General features: G+C 33.6%; 1 protein-coding gene across 16 annotated transcripts in view; it reads right to left on the bottom strand.

Moving 5' to 3' along the window:
- The window catches only part of R3HDM2 (R3H domain containing 2), a 128,309-nt gene that overhangs the window by 90,462 nt on the left and 18,726 nt on the right, over positions 1-19,121 (bottom strand). For 14 of the 16 annotated variants that reach the window (XM_036235801.1, XM_036235789.1, XM_036235791.1 and 11 more), the window contains one exon: positions 6,708-6,777. The exons of 1 other annotated variant lie outside the window; for it this stretch is intronic. The gene's annotated coding sequence lies outside the window, so the exon portion shown is untranslated. Of the gene's footprint in view, positions 1-6,707; positions 6,778-19,121 lie in introns of those variants that run through there. One more of the 16 variants, XM_036235797.1, reaches the window with a different exon arrangement.

The raw sequence follows: 19,121 nt of genomic DNA, 5'->3' as shown, positions 1-19,121 counted from the left end.
AAAACATATGAAACAATGGTTTTTAAGACATTGGACAATGGGCAATGAAGGACAGTGATCCCTGAGATAAAAAAAAAAAAAAAAAAAAAAAGGAAAACCCTGAGATTAATGCCTAGAAAATTTCTCTAAATAATATCAAAAAGAAGGGGCAATCTAGGGAAAATCCAGACAGAGCCCAACATGTTCCCTGAGTGGAAAACACGGGAGTGAGTCTGAGAAAGCAAAGAAGTCTAGAGTTCACAGATTGGAGAAAATATTTGCAAACCACATACCCAACAAAGGGCTCGTTATCTAGACTACATTAAAAAACCCTCAAAACTCAACAGCAAAGAAACAATTAGAAAATAGGCAAAAGACATGAACAGACATGTTCAAAATTATTAGCCATAAGGGAAATGCAAATTAAAACCACAATGACTTATTGCTACACATCTATCATAACGGCTAAAACAAAATATACCAATAATACCAAATGTTGGCAAGGATGCAGAAAAACTGTATCATTCATACATAGCTGGTAGGAATGTATAATGGTACAGCCACTGTGCCAATGGTACAGTTTGGCAGTTTCTTATAAAATGGAATATGCAATCACCATACCACCCAGCAATTGTACTCTTAGACATTTATCCCAGACAAATAAAAACTTATGTTTACACAATACCTGTACAGGAATATTCATAGTAGCTTTATTCATAACAGCTAAAGACTGGAATCAATATAGGTGTTCAATTAAACTTAAGATAGCCATACCTTGGGATACTACTCAGCAACAAAATGGTACAAACTACTGAACCTGCAATGACTTGAGTGGATCTCAATGGAATTATGCTGAATGAGGAAAAAAGTCAATCTCAAAAGTGACATACCGTATGATTTCATTTAAGTAATATTTTGATATGGCAATATTATAAAGAACAGACTTGTGGTTGCCAGGGTTACAGGTTTATGAACAGGATAGTGAGTGTGGTTTTAAAAGACCAACAGAAATGATTCTTGTGGGAATGGAACTATTCTGTATCTTGATGTTGTTGTGGATAACCAAATTCACATGTAATGAAATTCCATAGAAACACACACACACGCACACACACACAGGAATGCACGTAAAAATAATCAAATCTGAACAAACTCTGTAGACAGTACCAATATCAATTTCCTGGTTTTGATATAGTACTAGTTATATAGGCTATTCCTTTGGGAAAACTGGGTGAAAGGCACATGGAACAATGCTGTACATTTTTCTTGCAACTTCCTGTAAATTATACTTATTTCACAATGAAACATTAAATGATGGAGAAATTATACAAATTATGTAATTTGTAAAGAAAGACACTATAAAATTTACGCCTATATTCTGTTAAGTATAACAGTCTAAAACAAAAAGTGAGCATTTAGGTAGATAAAATGTTAGAGATAAAAATACACTATATAAGACTAATAGCAGATTAGAAATTCCAACAGAACAAATCAGGGGGAAAAAACCTGAAGTCATAGCAATAGAAACTAACCAAAATAAAACAGAAAGAAAAAAACACTAAAATGAACAAAGTCATCAGTAAATTGTGGGATAAATTTAGACTGCCTAATATATGTGTAAGTGGTACTTCCAAAGAAGGGAAAGGGAAAATAATAATTTAAATGTTTCCAAATTGGAATAAAACTATAAATACACAAATCCGATAAGTTCAAAGAACCAAACCAAGATACTCATTACCAAATTACCTAAAACCGGTAACAGAGTAAATTTAAAATCAGCAGAGGAAAAAGACATATTACATACAGAAGAACAAAGATAACAACAGAATTCTCATTGGAAACTACTCAAGTCAAAAGACAATGGAGTAGTATCTTAAACAGCTTAAAGAAAAAAAACGTATCAACCAATAATTCTATATACATAGAAAATATCTTTCAAAGATGCAGGCAAAAGAAAGACTTTTTCAGACCTACAAAAGCTGAAAGAATTCATCAGCGGCAGATCTGTACTAGTCCTTCAGGCTGAATATGATAACAAACAGAATCATGGATCTATACAAAGGAATGATGAACACAAAAATGATAATGTGGGTAAATATAAAACCTTTTGTTGCTCATTATTTAAACATCTTTTAAATTATCAACTATTCAAAGCAAAAACAATTTAAAATATATTGTAAAATGTATATATATAAGTAAAATGTATGACCACAATATGGCAATGATCAAGAAGGAAGAAACCGAAGTATACTATTATAAAGTTCTTATACTATACATGAAGCAGTATAATACAACCTTGAAGTAGAATGTATGGCCCATTACAGGAAAAATGGCAATCAACAGAAACTCACTTAAGAATCCCAGATATTGGACTTCTCAGACAGACTTTAAATCAGCTATTTTAAATAAGATCAAAAAAGGAAAGAAACCATGACTAAAGAATTAAAGGGAAAGTATGAGAATAATGTCTCACCAAAAAAACAATATTAATAGAAAGACAGAAATTATAAAAAGGGACTAAATATAAATTTTAGAAATGGAAATATAATAAGGGAAATGAAAAACATCAGTAGAAGGGTTTGATACAAGCACGCAGAAGAAAGAATCACTAAATTTGAAGCTAGGTCAATTAAGATTATCCAGTCTAAGGAACAGAAAGAAAAAATAAAAAGGATCAAAGCCCCCAGAGACCTGTGGGGCACCATTAAGCATATGAACAAATGCATACTGGGGAGTCCCATGAAAGACAAGAAAGGGAAAGAATATTTAATGAAATAATAGCCAAAATTTTCTCAAATTTGATTAAGAACACTAAATATGCAAATCTGAGAAGCTCTTCAGAAACCATGGAAGCCAGAAGGAAATGGGAAGATATATTCAAAGTGCTGAAAAGAAAAAGACTCTCAAACAAGAATTCTATATCCAGCAAAGTATCCTTTAAAAACAAATGGAAAAATAAAAACAAATGAGAAATTAAGACATTCCCACATAAAAGTGAGAGAACTCATTGTTAGCAGACTGAGTCTACAAGAAACACTAAAGAAAGTCACTCAGGCTAAAATAAAAGAACACTAGGCAGTCACTAAAATCCACTTGAGTAAAAAGTACTAGTAAGGATAACTTCATAGGTAAATGTAAAAGGGTATAAATGTATTTTTTGTTTGTAACTCTTTTTCTATCTGATTTAAAAGACAATTGCATAAAGCTAAAATTATAAATCCATGTTAGTGGCCACACAATGTATAAAGACGTAACTTGTACAATAATAATTGCACAAAAGATGGAACGGAGGTACATAGGCACTAAGTTTTGTACACTATTGTATACTAGTGTAACTGAGATTTGTATACCACTGTGATTAACTTAGTATTAATTGAACTACATCGCTAAAATTAATGTTTATTATGATGCTAATTATAATCCCCAGGGCAATCACTAATGAAATAACACCATAAAAAGAATCTACAAAACCCCATTAAGTAGCACTGTATTTGAAAGACTGAGCACATTCACCCTAAGATTAGTAACAAGACAAGGATGTCCATTTCTGCCACATCTATTCAACACTGCACTGGAAGTTCTAGCTAGGGCACGAGGCAATAAAAAGAAAGAAAAGGAATCCAGATTCGAAAAGAAAAAAGAAAACTATATCTGCTGATGACTTGATCTTGTATCTAAAAATCCTAAGGAATCCACTAAAAACGAATAAGTTCAGAAAGTTTGCAAGATACAAGGTCAGTACAGAAAAATTGATTGCATTTCTACACACAAGCAATGAACAATTCGAATATGAAATCAAGAAAAAGTTCATTTATAAAAGTAACAAAAATAAAATACTTAGGTATAAATTTAACAAAAGCAAGGTAATGGGGTAGGGTTAAAAAAAGTTTAGACTTATATACTGAAAATTACAAACTATTACTGACAGAAATTAAAGATCTAAATAAAGGGGAAAATATCCCATGTTTATGGATTGGAAGACTTCATATTACTAAGATGGTAACACTTCAAAACTGATCTACATATTCAATGCAATCTCTATCAAAATCCTAGCTAGCTTTTTTGCAGAAAAATTGACAGACTGATCCTAAAATTCACATGGAAATGTAAAGGATCTAGAATAAACAATATAATGTTTTAAAAAGAACAAAATTGCAGGACTCACAATTTCCCATTTTAACTTACTACCCAAAGTGACAATAATCAAAACAGTGTTGTAGTGGAACAGAACTGAATGTAGTAGTGGTGTAGTGGAATAGAACTGAAATATAAACTCGTATATTTTTGCTGAACTGTTTTTCAACAAGGGTGCCAAGACAATCAAATAGGTCAAGAATAGTATTTTCAACAAATGCTGGGACAAGCGGCTACCCATATTTAAAAGAATACCTCACACTATACACGAAAATTAACTCAAAACAAATCACAGACCTAAATGTAATAGCTAAAACCAGAAAACTCTTAAAACTTTGAAATAAACCTCGTGCTCCTGGGTTAGGCAAAAACCTTCTTAGACACAATACTAAATAAATTTAAAACTTGTCTGTACACAATACCATGAAGAAAGTGAAAAGACAACTCATAGAATGGGGAAAAATATTTGGAAATCATATACCGGATAAGGAACTTGAATCCAGAATAAAGAACTCTTACAACTCAATAACAAAAAGATGAGTTACCCAATTTTTAAAAAGCAAAGGATTTATATACATTTAAAAAAAAAAAAGATATACAATGACCAATAAGTACATGAAAAGATGCTCAATATCATTAGTCATCAGAGAAATGAAAATCAAAACCATAGAGAGATACTACTTACACCCACCAGGATGGCTAAACAAAGAGATAGGATGTTTGGTGAGAACAAATTAGAACCCTCATACACTGATAGTGGTAATGTAAAATACTGCAGCCACTTTGGAAGTGGTCAGACAGTTCCTCAAAAAGTTAAACATATGATCCAGCAATTACCCTACTAGGTATATACCCAAGAAAAATGAAAACATGTGTACATGAAAACTTGCATATAAATGTTCACAGAAGCATTATTCATAGTACTCAATAAGTAGAAACAATCCAAATGTCCACCAACTGATGAATGGAAAAACAAACTGGGATACAGCCACACAATGGACTATTATTCACCCATTAAAAGAAACAAAAACTGATACATGTTACAACTTGGATGAACCTCAAAAATATACTAAATGAAAGAAGCCAGACACAACAGTCACATACTTTCTGATTATTTTTATAAGATATATCTAGACTAGGCAAATCCATAGAGACATAAAGCAGATTATAGGTTGCCAGGGGAGGAGAGAATGGAGAGTAATTATTTAATAGGTATCAAGTGATTTATGGAATGAAAAGTTTTAAAACTAGAGAGAGAAAGTGGTTGCACAACATTGTAAAATCACTAAATACCACTGCTGTGTTACAGCTATACAGCAAATTGCTACTCAGCAATAAAAAGGAATGAACTATTCATACATATAACAACATAGATGAATCTCAAAATAATTATGCTCAGTAAAAAAAATAAATAAATAAATAAATGTGAGAGTATACACTTTATGATTCCATTTATATAAAATTCTAGGTAATGGAAACTATTCTATAGTGACAGAAAGTTATCCGTGGTTGCCTAGAGACCACAGAGGTTGAGGAAAAGATTACAAATGGGAACAAGGAAACTTGCGGGGGTGACGAATATGTTCATTATCTTGACTATAGTAATAGTTTCACGAGTGAACACATATGTTAAAACTTAAAATTGTTTACTTTTCATACGTACAGTTTACTGTATGTCAATGATATCTCAATTAAGCTTTTTTTGAAAAAGGGAAAAAAGAAATGTCAAGGTATTCATGTTGGCCATTCAATAACTGATTAAGAGAGTAATAAAAGCAGTTTTATTTTACCTTGTTGTACAGACAACATGACAAAATTAGACATGGAGAACACTCAAAGTAGCATGTAAGTTTGAATTTCTTAAACTTAATAATACTTCCATTAAAATACATTGTAATTTCAGAGCTGCTTAATCTTCATTTCTGAATGATCTTCAGTCGATAGTGCCAGAACCCTTCTAGTGCTGGCAAGTACTACAATCAATGTGATCTGTAAATCACCATTTAGATACACCAAGAAAACTCCTACAAGAAACTCCAATATGGGTCCTTAAAGCTGAAAATACCTGGTATCTCAAGTATGATGAAATTAACAAAAAAGACTTCTATTATCTATGTTAATCACCTCTTAAGAATTACCCAGTTATATTTACCTTTTGTAGATATTTACTCAAATAAAGTATTTCAAAACATTTTATCTTTCTATAAAGTCAGAAAAGCTTTACAGTTAAAACTATAAGCTAAATTTTTCTTTACTATTGTTTTAAAGACAAAAGGTATAATGTATTCTAGTGGGAAAAAGTTATGAAAATGGGGGTAAAATTCGGTCAGTCGAAACCACTTTACATTCATGATATTTAAGCCAGGTGAAGAGGCTACCATTGTCCCTCACCTGGACTACAGCAGTTTTTACATTTTAATTCAGCTGAACTCAATGATATAGTCTCTGTCTCAATTTCTGCATCTATTAAATTAGTATAGTAACTCTTCCAATTTCATGAGGTCATGTGAGAATTAAACAAGAATACAAATATATAGCACTTAATTTGTTGCCTGATACATAAAAAGTGCTGTATAAATGTTACCTATTATTACCTGAATAAATGTTCAGCCTCCATGAGTCCTGGGCTGGAATGGCATCATATATATAAGGAACAAGTCTAACCTCAAAAAAAAAAAAAAAAAAAAAAAAAAGTAAGTTAAAAGCAATTTAAATCTTAATATATTGAGACTCTTAAAGAAAATAAGACATCCATTTCAAAATCCATAGCAACTTCTTAACATATTCTTTCCCAATTCCTTTTGCCCACAACTTTCCTCCTCTTACCTGCCCTGAACCCTCTATATCCACCCCTACTCTCGATTCACAATAAAAAACTGCTCATTTGGTTCTTTCCCCTCTATTGATCCCCTTCTTACAAGCAGTTCTTGGTCTACTTTCTAATATAATCATCTAATTAATTATCTAATCTTAATCCTTAAATTCTTCAGCTGTTTTTTACCTCCTATCCTTTTACACAAGTTTAGAAACTGAGATAGCAGATCTAGAATCTTTTAGTAAGTGAGAAGCAAAAGTAAAGAAGCCAGAGACAGAATTTTCTTCTGAGTAGAAATAATCATTGCAAACATATAATTTAATATCTCCTCATCCCAACTGTAATATTTATTATTACTATTAATACTATTACAGGGCTGAAAGTTGGCTGGCGCTTAATCCACTTTAGAAACCCTGAGTGCCACCACTGGACCCCTGAACATGCCCAAGCCAGTCTGTTCTTGGAAGTCCACAAAATACCTAAGCCCAGCTGTGTTCTATGCTGAAGTGGGGAATATCCTTAACTCACCATTTTATTTAACAACTCTATCCCATGAATATCACATCCCTATATCGTACTAAAATTTCCATGAAAAAGTTCTACTTTCTTTACAGGCCCTGAACCTCAGAGTCTGGGCCTTAGAGAAGTGTGGTAGTTTGGTTAGGGTTGGGAAGTATGGCCAGAGGATACTGTCTTTTCCAGTTTCATCACCAACTTTGGTTCGGAAACATTGCCTGCCCAGGGTGAATTTGGTCCCCAGGAAATGCCTCATTTTCCCCTATGCAAAGAAATGACTAGTTGCTTTTCGCCACAGGCCCTCAAGCCATGCCCAGATTTTTAAGTGGGCATAATGGGTTCACATTAATAAAGAACTTTGCCAAACTAAGAGCTCACTTCTCCAACTTTAGAGTCAGAGAATCAAGAGCAACATAATGCAAAGCACACACTAGTACTTATTGTGGGAATGGTTTTCTTGCCCTCTTTGTAATCTTACCAAAATTAAAAGTGGAACACTTTCTGATAGTTCAATTCCTTTCTGCTGGCCATCCTCCATAACTGCCATATAGTTTGCAGTTTTCCTAATAAAATATAATAGCTTAACTAATCTCTCTCCTTCCACTCTAGGCACTCCGTTATCTGTTCTCCCCAGAGAGGCATGAGCGATCTTTTTAAAATGTAAATCTTTCTTCCTCAACCAGCTTCATCCTTCCAATGAATGGCTTCAAATCATCCCAAGCAAGGTCTACAGAGTCCTACAAAATCTGGCCCCTGCCTATTCTTGAACATACCAAACCACTTACTCCCCACAAGGCCTTTGTATTTGTTGTTTTTCATGCTCAGAACACTCCTCTCCCATCAATGAAATGCAGGGTTTGCCTCCCCTCAAGTAACAGTTCATACGTCACTAAGAAGAGGTCTTCCCTGACCACCTAATATGAAATATCCCTTTCTTCTTTACTTTCAATCACATCGCATCTATTTTCTTCATTATGCTGTAACTGTCTTATTTATTTATTTATTTATTTATTTATTTATTTATTTATTTATTTATTTGAAATTGTTTATTTTCTCAAACAAGAATGTATAACTCTTTGAGGGCAGAAATCTTGTGTGCCTTGTTCATTATCTCTACCTCCAATGCCAAACAGTACCTGAAACACAATAATCACTGAAATAGTTTTCTAATAGTTTGAGTCATTTAAAAGCTAAGTAATACCTTTAAGGTACACTTAGGTTTTTAAAGTTGTTTTTTTTATTTTTTCACTTCTTTGTACAGCCAATAAAATGGCCGACCTGTCAAAACACTGTATTCTCTTTCTAACAACCTGCTTTGTATTCTCAAAAAGCGCCCTTCCTTTCTCTGAAGGTAAAATTTGCCCTCAAAAAATAAGACAGCAATTGTATCTGGCAACATCGTTCTTTGGGTCTGTGGGGCCCAAATCCGATGTTCTCAGGAGGTATGAATTGCCAAAGATTTGGATACCGGCATTGCAGGGAGTAATGCCTCACTCCCAGAACTAGGCTAACTGGTACAAGCCGCAAATGCTTGTGAAAGAATCAAGGTTGATAAGAGTTCTATGAAGTACTCCAAATACCTGAAAGATAACTTCACAGGAATAGGAAGATTCGGTTCAGCCATCTGACTTGTTCTATAAAGCCTTAATAATGATCCTGTCACCAGAAAAACAGGTACCTTGTCCTAATCTTCTAATCAGCCGCATTTAGTAGCCAATATCCATCTATTGCAATAAAACCTCACCTCTGAGTGCCTATTCCTATCATATCATCATTGGGCAATAGATAAATCAGAAACCACGGTTAACAAATCTACTTGTCTGGGACCCAAGACAGTTAATTAAACTTACTTGGAGAAGCAGAATAGCCTCCAGTCACCAGGAAACAAGTTTTAAAGATCCTAACTGTAACACCTGGGCACACTAAAATCGCTGTAACCTGAAAAACAACAACACGACACTCCTAGTGACCTTCCTGCTCCAAAACAAATAATGTCTAAAGTCACTTGAATCTTGAACAATGACTCTGACTTTGCTCTAAAATAAGGGCTATGACAGCTATCGTAATGAGAAGCCCAATAAACTCAGGGCAAAGAGCTCATTGTGCCAACACTGTCTCCTCATCTAGGACTTCAGCTGATTCACACTGATAGGCTGCTGACAGGTCACTGACATCTGCACCTTGCCCAAAATTCTTATTTCATATATAAAACAGTGTCTACTCAAGACAAGTGCAATCCAGACACCTTCTCCTGCTATGAAGCTTTCCTATCCTGATTTCACTGAGCACCTGGGGGAAAAAAGTAGTCACTTCAGGCCCATGTTAGTAACTCTAGATGACTACGAAGGCACAGAGGGGTTAGGAACGAAGCACATAAAAGGACCGGAGTGTTCACTCTCAGCAATTATCAATTTTTAAGAAAAAAAGATTTAAAAAATCACTTGGGAAATAAATTAATCTCTTCAGAATTAACCAATGTTTGGTATTATTATGGTAATTTGGAAAATAGTTGTAAAGTCAGAACCTGAAAATATCTGGTCCTTGGTCACACCAAGCAATCACAGAAGACATTCTTTTAACAGGTAAGGTTTGTTTTAAAATGAACATCAAGAAAAAAAAACAAGTCATGGTTAAAAAAAAAAAAGAAAGAAAAAAAAAAAACCACCCACGAACTAGCCAATTCATTTTTAAAAAAAGAAAGAAAGGGAAGGAAGAAGGCAGGGAAAGGAAGAGGGAGAAAGAAAGGTGGGGGTAGGACAAGGAATAACAATGCCCACTGTTGCAGGTTATATGGCCACAAATTATTTGCAGCAATTCCCATCAAAAAGTAGAATTCATTTCTCCACCCCTTAAATCTAAGCTGGCCTTGTGATTTGCTTTGCTTTGTCCAATAGGACACAGCATGAGTGACACTTCTAAATTTCTGAGGCCTTAAGAGAACTTCCACTCTCACGCTCTTGAAACCTGGCCACCACTGCAAGGAAGCCAAGACGGCCTGCAGGAGAGGCCATAGCACCATGGATGACAGCTCCAGATCAATGTTAGAATGAGGCTATTCAGGTACAACTTGACCCTAGCCAATGTGCCAACTAACCACAAACACATGAGTGAACTCAGCAGATATCACGTGGAATAGAGGCATGCCATGCCAGAAAGTACCAGTCCAGGTAATCATAAGCAAATATATCAGACGCCGCCACACCCTTATCCACAGTTTCAGTGACCAACAGTCAACTACAGTCTGAAAATATTTAATGAAAAATCCCAGAAATTAACTATTTATAAGTTTTAAACTGCAGGTCATTCTGAGTGGCATGATGAAATCATGATGAAATCCTGCTCCATCTCCCAACATGAGTCATCCAGTTGTCCAGTGTATCCATGCTGTATATGCTACCACCACTTAGTAGCCATCGGTTATCAAGTTGACTGCCATGGCATTGAAGTGCTTGTGTTTAAGTAATGGCCAAAAAGCACGAAAGAAGTGATGCTGGCAATTAAGATATGCCAAAGAGAAGTTGTAAAGTGCTTCCTTTAAGTAAAAAGGTGACTACAGTACGATAATATTTTGAGAGACAAAAACCACATTCACATAACTTTCATTATAGTATACTGTTAAAACTATTCTATTTTATTATTAGTTATTGTGTTAATCTCTTACTGTGCCTAATTTATAAATTAAACTTTATCTTAGGTATGTATGTATAGGGAAAAACATAGTACATATAGGGCTCTGTATAATCTGTGGTTGCAGGCATCTGCTTGGGGTCTTAGAATACATCCCCTGTGGATAAGAGCAAACTACTGAAATCACTGTTTTAAGTCACTAAGATTTGGGGTGGTTTACTTCACAGGATTAAACAACAGAATACTTACAATCAGCTAAGACTAATTCAAAACATTAATGGGTCACTCAAAACCAGCATGTGCATTCCCATCATGTAAGCAAACTGGAATCTCTAAAATTAAACATTATACAGGATCACCCTCCATTGATAAGACTCATTATCATAGAATCCCAGAAGAATGCAGATTCATTAATTTGCTCCTTCATCTATCCCACATGTAAATGTGGGAAATAGTATAAATATATATATCTTATATGCAAAATATACAAAGAATTTCTACAAATCAATAAGAAAAAAGACAACTCGATTTTTAAAATGGACAAAGTTTAACAGACACTTCACAAGAGGATACTTAAAAGGCTAATATGCATATGAAAAGATATTCTACGTCAATTGTCATGAGGGAAATGCAAATTGAAGCTACAAGAAGATATCACTACACCCCCAACAGACTAGCTAAAATTAAAAGAACAGTACTAAGTGTAATCAAAGATACAGCACAATCTTGTCAAAGACTGCTGACAAGAGAATAAATTTATACAACCACTTTGGAAAAACTGTAGTACTTTAACATACATATATCCCATGAACTAGCAATTCCATCCTGGGTATATAACCAATAGAAGTGAGTGTCTTATGTCTATGAAGGCATGTACAAAAATGTTCATAGCAGTATTATTTATTCACGACAGCTGGAAAACTAATGAGAAACTTATGGTATAGTCACACAATGGAATATTACATAAAGAACAACCATTGCTATATGCAACTACGTTCATGAATATCAAAGACAATGTTGAGTAAAAAGGACACAAATGAGTATATACTATATGATTCTATTCACCTGAAATTCAAAACCAGATAAAACTAATCCATGGTAATATAAGTCAGAATACTGATTACCTATGAAACCCATTTTTGCCAAAGAAATTCTAGAGCATTTCTGGTGTTTGATTAGGTTTACTTCCAGAGAAAATTGCCTATACGAGAGTATTTAAGGGGACAGCTTAGAACTGCTGTGATGATGGACACTGCTGGTTGTACTCTTGCCTATCCAGCCAACCAACAGATGCTGCTAGGCTTAGGTTCTATTTTAAGAAAGACAAACTCTAACCCCTGCACTGGTCTGTAAAGCCTGGCCCTCTGTAGCTCCATGACCAAGTCATTGCCTTAGTTTAGGACTTCATCATTTTCCACTGGCCTCCTTATCACAAGACACACTATGATAAAAGGTGATCTTTGAAAAATACATATATAATGGCATCACCCACCCACAACCCTACCATACATGTATATATGCATGTACAATGCCTCCCATACTTAAAAATCTTCAAAGATGATTCACTATCTACAGGATAAAAATCTGTACTCTTTAGCAGGGTACTTAAATTACTTTACAATCTGGCTCTGACTACATTTTTTCTCTCTCCATGTATACTGAGTTCCACCACAAATTACTTATAGTTGACCTAGAAAGTTATGCTTCTTCTCACCTCAGTGTCTCTGGATATATAATGTATCTTCTATCTAGAACAACAGGCCTAGTATAGTCTTAGGAGGGCTAAGAAGTCGAATGATTTTCATAATACCACAATGTTATTTTTCATAATAACATTAAGATGTTGTCTTTTTCACCATGGTGACAAAAACAATGTAGGTATAACTTCTAGTGCTTTAGCATAAATCGAGGCAGATGCGTCAAACTATACTAGTAATATCATATTCTTTACTATCCCAAACTTGCAGTTTAAAAAAGATCAATTTTATTTATGAATGTCCTTGATAGAGAAGTAAAAATTAATAATTTTATATTTCCAGCCTTGAGTACATGTCTTCCTAATAGTCTAAATGATCAAACAGAAAATAATATAAAGCACTCTCACTGTATATCAAAATACAAATGTCTTGAGAAAAACCAACTGAGCTGCAAGCTGAACTAGCTGCTTTTTTCATGGAACACTATATTTTTTGAGTATGCAACTGAAAATTATGGTTTTCAGAGCTGGGGAATATTTTTCACAAAAATGAACAAAGTGAGCCTGTTACTCCAAAAAACAAACAAACAAACAAATGATAACATTTGTTGCCAGTGATAAAATTCAAGCTTTTAAGCTAAAATTGCAATTTTGCAAATGTATATCTGCTATGAGCCAGACAACTTCTCAATACTTTAAGAATTTACTGATGAAATGGTGGTGATATTAATGAATGGGATTTTTTAAAATTGTACAATGAACTGTGTCAAACATTTGGAAGGTCTGCATAACTCAATGAACCAAAATTTTCCAATTGATTAATTCATGATGTTTCAAAATCATACATGGGTAAATGATCTATTCAATGTACAAGACAGACAAATGAATTTTAGTGTTAATCAAGCACAAAAGTTCATTAATATGGTTTTAGATTCTACATTGCAACTAACCTTTAAGAAATTACCACTTGTTGAGTTTGCGTATAGTATCAAAGAATACCCATAATTACTTGAAGAAATATTAAAAAAAAACTCCTCTTCTCCCCAACTATGTATCGTTGAAGTTGGATTTTCTTCATCTACTTTAACCAAAATGACATACTGCAACAGACTGAATGCAAATGCATATATGAGAATCCAAGCTGTCTTCTATTATACTAGACATTAAAGAGATTTGCAAAAATCATTTTTTCATTAAAAAATGTGTTCTATATTAATGTATAAGGAGCTTATTTTAATAAATTAATAAATATTTAAATATTTTCTTGGTTTTAATTTCTAATACAGTAAATATTGGTAAATATAACCCACATGAATAAAAGTTCTTTATGGCCTGTAAGAATTTTTCAAAGAGGTAAAAGATTAGAGACCAAAAAAGTTTGAACTGCTAATCTAGAATTTCCCCAGGCCCACTTTTCCTACAAAACTGTGTTCCTCTAGAAAGCCTTCTCTGATAGTTTAGGTAAAGTTAATCTGCTGTATTTGCTTACAATGGAGAGCAAAGACTACATTCCTTCAGAGGCACTCAATGGTGTGTTTAAGGAACAAGGCTAAAATCCAATCCAATATTGAGTGCTCCACTGTAAACATACATGAATAAAAAATTGGTGATTTTGTATAATGCACCATAACTAAACCTTCTTTCCCAAATCTTGAATCAATAACTGGTTGAAATGTAAACTGCATATATTTTGGAAGGCAACTTTACAATACCCATAAAAATTACAAAAATATACACCTTTAGAAGTTTATCTTAATAATTATTATTCTAAATATGTAAAATGATATATGTGCAGTTATTCATCCAGCACCATTTGTAACTGCAAAAGACGGAAAAAATCAAAATGCTATTTAGTAAGACAGTGATAAAATAAACAGGACATACATATCCTGTAATACTCTATAGATATAAACAAGAATAAAGAAATTATTGATGTACTTTTAACTGAACAGTTTAGATGAAAGGAGCAAGAACTTCACTGTACTTCTATCCTTAGAATTTTGAACCTTATATGTGTAATACCAATTCAAAAAGTAAATATAAACTGTGTAAGAATCTTCATTTGACATAGGGAATTACTTCTCATCATACTTTTCTCTAGCCCCAAAATGATTCCAAAATTTTAACTGCCTAAACCAGTTATCTATAATTGACAAAAAAGATACCCACTATAAAGCCTATTGAGTTAATTATGTTAAATGGTTAACTAGTGATTCTAGGGTAGGGCAGGATGTTCACCTTTTACCTTATATTCTTTCGATTTATTTAAATTTCTTACAATGAGTACATATTATTTTGTAATCCGAAAAATGCAAATATCTGTAAGACTGAAGGTGTTAAATTAAAAAAATCTATAGTTCTGACTGTGAATGGGGAATATTGATATGAGTTGGTGATACACTTTTTAAAAAGCCACCTTATTTCATAGCCCTGTTCCCTGAAAATGGCAAGAAACAATGACCAGCCCACTAAGCAAACAGCTACTCTTGCACACAGACCGTGGTCTCGAAACATCATTTCCCCATAAAGAAACTAAGGCTTTAGGGGCAATGACTAAAACAAACGCAGAAATAGAAAAGTAACAGATGATCTCAGAATATCATGTCAGCGAGAAAACAAAGAAGCTATCAAAGAGTATCCAGATACTCTTTGCCAAGGTAAGCCAATCAATGAGATATCAATAGAGATGAAGCTGATGTTGGCATAAACGGTTCATAATGACTATTAAAATGAAACTTATCAGTCACCTTTGCAGAATGTTAGTGAGCAAACACATTATTTTGAAAATGGTAATAACTGTTAATTAAAAGACTCAAACATTTGTCTTGCCTTTCCTATACAAGTTGTACCTCAGAGTAACCAAATAGGTGATGAGAGGATATATCTCCTTATAATAGTATTTTAGCTAAAATAAATTCAGAAGTAGAATTTGAAAATCACCATTTTGTAATCCCTTGTGAAGTTTAATGAAGTAAGGGGTATAGACAATGATCTCCATGGCTGCTGACATCATAAAAAAAAGAGACTAATAGAAGTCACACACTTCTTCCTAATGTAAATACACTATAAAGTATTCTAACCAAAAACAGTGAATCTGAATCTGATCAAGTTTCTAAATATAACTGCCAGTTTGAAGGAAATACAGGGGACAGGGAAACATGTTAGATGACATCACTATGCTGATCACCAAATCCATCTGTGGGAAAGTCTACTGAACAGATGATACAGTTTTTTCAACAAATAAATTGTGAAGAAAAAAAAAAGGAGGGGAAATCTTTTAGATTAAGAGATTTTAAAGATATATTGACCAACAAAAAGGTGCATACTTTATTTGGATCCTATTTAAACATATAGGCTGTTTTAAAAATTATGATAAATCAGGGAAATATGAATATCAGATATTTAATATTAAGGAATTATTGTTTTCTTACATGTGCGAATGGTATTGGTATTATGTTTTTTAAAGTCTATTTTTAGAGACATATATTGAAGTATTTATGGATTAAACAATAAATCACAGATTTGCTTCAAAATAATCAGAAAACAGGTGGTGTAGGCGTACAGATCAAACAAGATTAGCCATAAACTAGTAACTATATATGTGGGTTCACTTTACTATTCTCACTGATTTTGAATATTTAAAAATTTCCATAATAAAAATCCAGTTCAATTCCTACCTTTTCCCTACCTTTCTCTATCTCTTGTCTCTTCTTTCTCAGGTTTGCATACACAATTAGACGCAACTAAATTCCATTCCATTCTGTTAATATTACAGAATCTAATCCATTATATCTATTGTTGTTCTGATCATTAAACATTCCCAGTTTATCTCCACAGCTAGCCAGTAAGGTCCTTTAGTACACAAAAAATTTGGAACCCACAGACTTTATATGGCACTCGAGCTGTCTCTGAACAATTCTGGAACCCATGGGGAAAAAAGTGCAATTCTTCTCTGTCACCCCAAGGGCTACTTTGTGTTAAAATGAAGTTTCTAGTCTAGTAAAAGTATAAATTATTTCAAATTTTGCAGAGATACCTTTTGTGAGATCAAAATGTCAAGTCTCCAGTAAGTTAAGGCAAGCTAATAATAAGCACAAGCTTTTCCTCCCAAAGTTCAAATGGGCATATTTATACTCTTTCACAGAAACAGAATTATATATCATTAGGTTTAAACAGAAATTTTTTTAGCTAAGTAACTGATTAAATATATTAAACTGATTTAACAAAAATTTCACCTGTGATATAGAGAGAAATTATCCAAAGAAATAGCCAAAAAAACAGGAAACTCACCTCCTAACTAGAGCCAAATCAAGACCACTGCAGAACAAGTCTATTGGAATACATAGAAATTTTAAGAGTTAATTTATAGCCCCTTTATCCTTTTAGAAAATATTTTTAAGTAACTGATTTTTTCCCTCTAATTATATGAGAAATCCATGTTGTTTGTAAGTAAAGATAACCTCTCATTCGTAACATTTTGCCTCACTCACTAAACAGAAAGTCCCATGAGGGCAACTCATTTCTCCAAGGATGGAAGCCCCAGCAGGAAGAAAACGGGGTGGGGAGAAGCACGTGGGCTCAATACAATGAGAGTAATATGTAGATTTTGTTTTTCAATTTTAAACATATCACAATTTGTATAAATCCAGGATCCAAAAAAAAATTTTTTTTTTCATTTTTCGGGTTTTTCTTGGTTTATAAATAATTCTTTGGCATTTTTTCCAGTGTCCTTAAAATTTCTAGCAACAAAATCCTACATTTTCGATTGTCAAAACAGATAGTAAACACATCATATTCATGCTATGTAAAATCTTACTCCTTTTTAACTATATTAAGATTAGTCAGTCAAAATAACCATTTCTTTTATTTGTTGTTTCTTATGTTACAGTCCCACCTAACTCCATCAAAAGATTTTCACATTACAAATGACATAACTAAGTTTCTCTTCAAAATATTCTACACTAGTCTGAATTTACACACATGCAAAACAATTCCAGTGTCATAAAATTTACCCATGAGTACCCAAGTGTAATGCTCACCTGATCTCTAGCTCAGGTATACTACCTCATCCTTTCAAGTGAAGTATAAGAACTGCACATATCAAAGATAATTTGGGGAGACTGAGGAAAGGATAGTAAATAGCCTCCATCAATTCACCTAGGAGGGAAAAAAATTTATCTCTTTTACACCCAGGACCTAGGCTCTAACAAGTTTTCAGCAACAATGACATAAAATTCTCAGAACAGTTCTGACTTTTCAGGGGACTCTGTGTCTTAATTAAGTAGTCTGGGTGACAGTGCAACAATTAATTTGAAGCTACACCTTTCTTCTTCCTCACGCCAAAAAGCTGAATATTTTCTGTCTTGACTATTAAAATCCCCAGCGATTTCAATTCTACAGGAGTTCTACATGGTTCTAAATTTAGCCAAGTAATAGATATAGTTTGGAAGGCATGCAATTCATTTTAATATCTGTACTTTTATGTTGCCAGGCAGCTAATTTCTTAAGTAATCTTAGAGCAGTCATCCACATAAATATATAAGCCATATAATCAACAGATAGGTTAGTCTAGTGTTAAGTAAAATATTATCTATAACTTCTGGAAATGACCAATTTCCCCCCTCCAGAAATATATTCTATATTTCTTCCACAGGGATAACAGGCAGGATTTTAAATATTTCGACAGAACACGTTAAAACACATTATCCCTTTCTTACAGCTTATTTATGTTTCCACGTCAAAGGACCATACAGATAGATTTAACAGGTTTCCCCTTCAGTGCAAAATGTTTTTGTGGAAGGGAATGACATGTCTGGTTTCATATAGTGCCCCAGAATAGGACATTCTCAATCTGTTGGACCAAAAGTGACTGGGTATACCAGATCCCAATTCTAAGGCTAATCCTATTTTGGATTTTTTAAAACATCAGACCTCCTAAGTAGCCAAAAACCCATACTCCAAAAGAAATGTTCCACAGAACAGACACCCCAATTCCATGTGTTTCTCAGGTTGTATGCATTGACCAATATGTAAAATATACATGTAGACAAATATAAGTTCAGGTTCAAAGCATGAAGTATGAAAGTCCTTTCTAAGGAGATTTTAATTCAGACAGCAGAAGATTAAAAGAAGGAAACAACCTTTAAGTGACTATACCACAGGAAGAAAAAGCTGGGATTACATGAGAGTAAGATGGATATAAAAACTTATTTTCACCTTCAAATGTCATCAAGTTAGGGGAAAACCCAACACAGATGGTCCCAAAATTATGAAGGTTTGACTTAACAATTTTCAACTTCACAATGAGAAACTAATATGCATTCACTAGAAACCATACTTTGAATTTTGGTCTTT

Source organism: Rousettus aegyptiacus, unplaced genomic scaffold (genome assembly GCF_014176215.1).
Source record: "Rousettus aegyptiacus isolate mRouAeg1 unplaced genomic scaffold, mRouAeg1.p scaffold_m13_p_2, whole genome shotgun sequence".
Lineage (NCBI taxonomy): Eukaryota > Metazoa > Chordata > Mammalia > Chiroptera > Pteropodidae > Rousettus > Rousettus aegyptiacus.
Note: the sequence above shows the minus strand (reverse complement) of the source record. Positions and strands in the feature narration are given on the sequence as shown.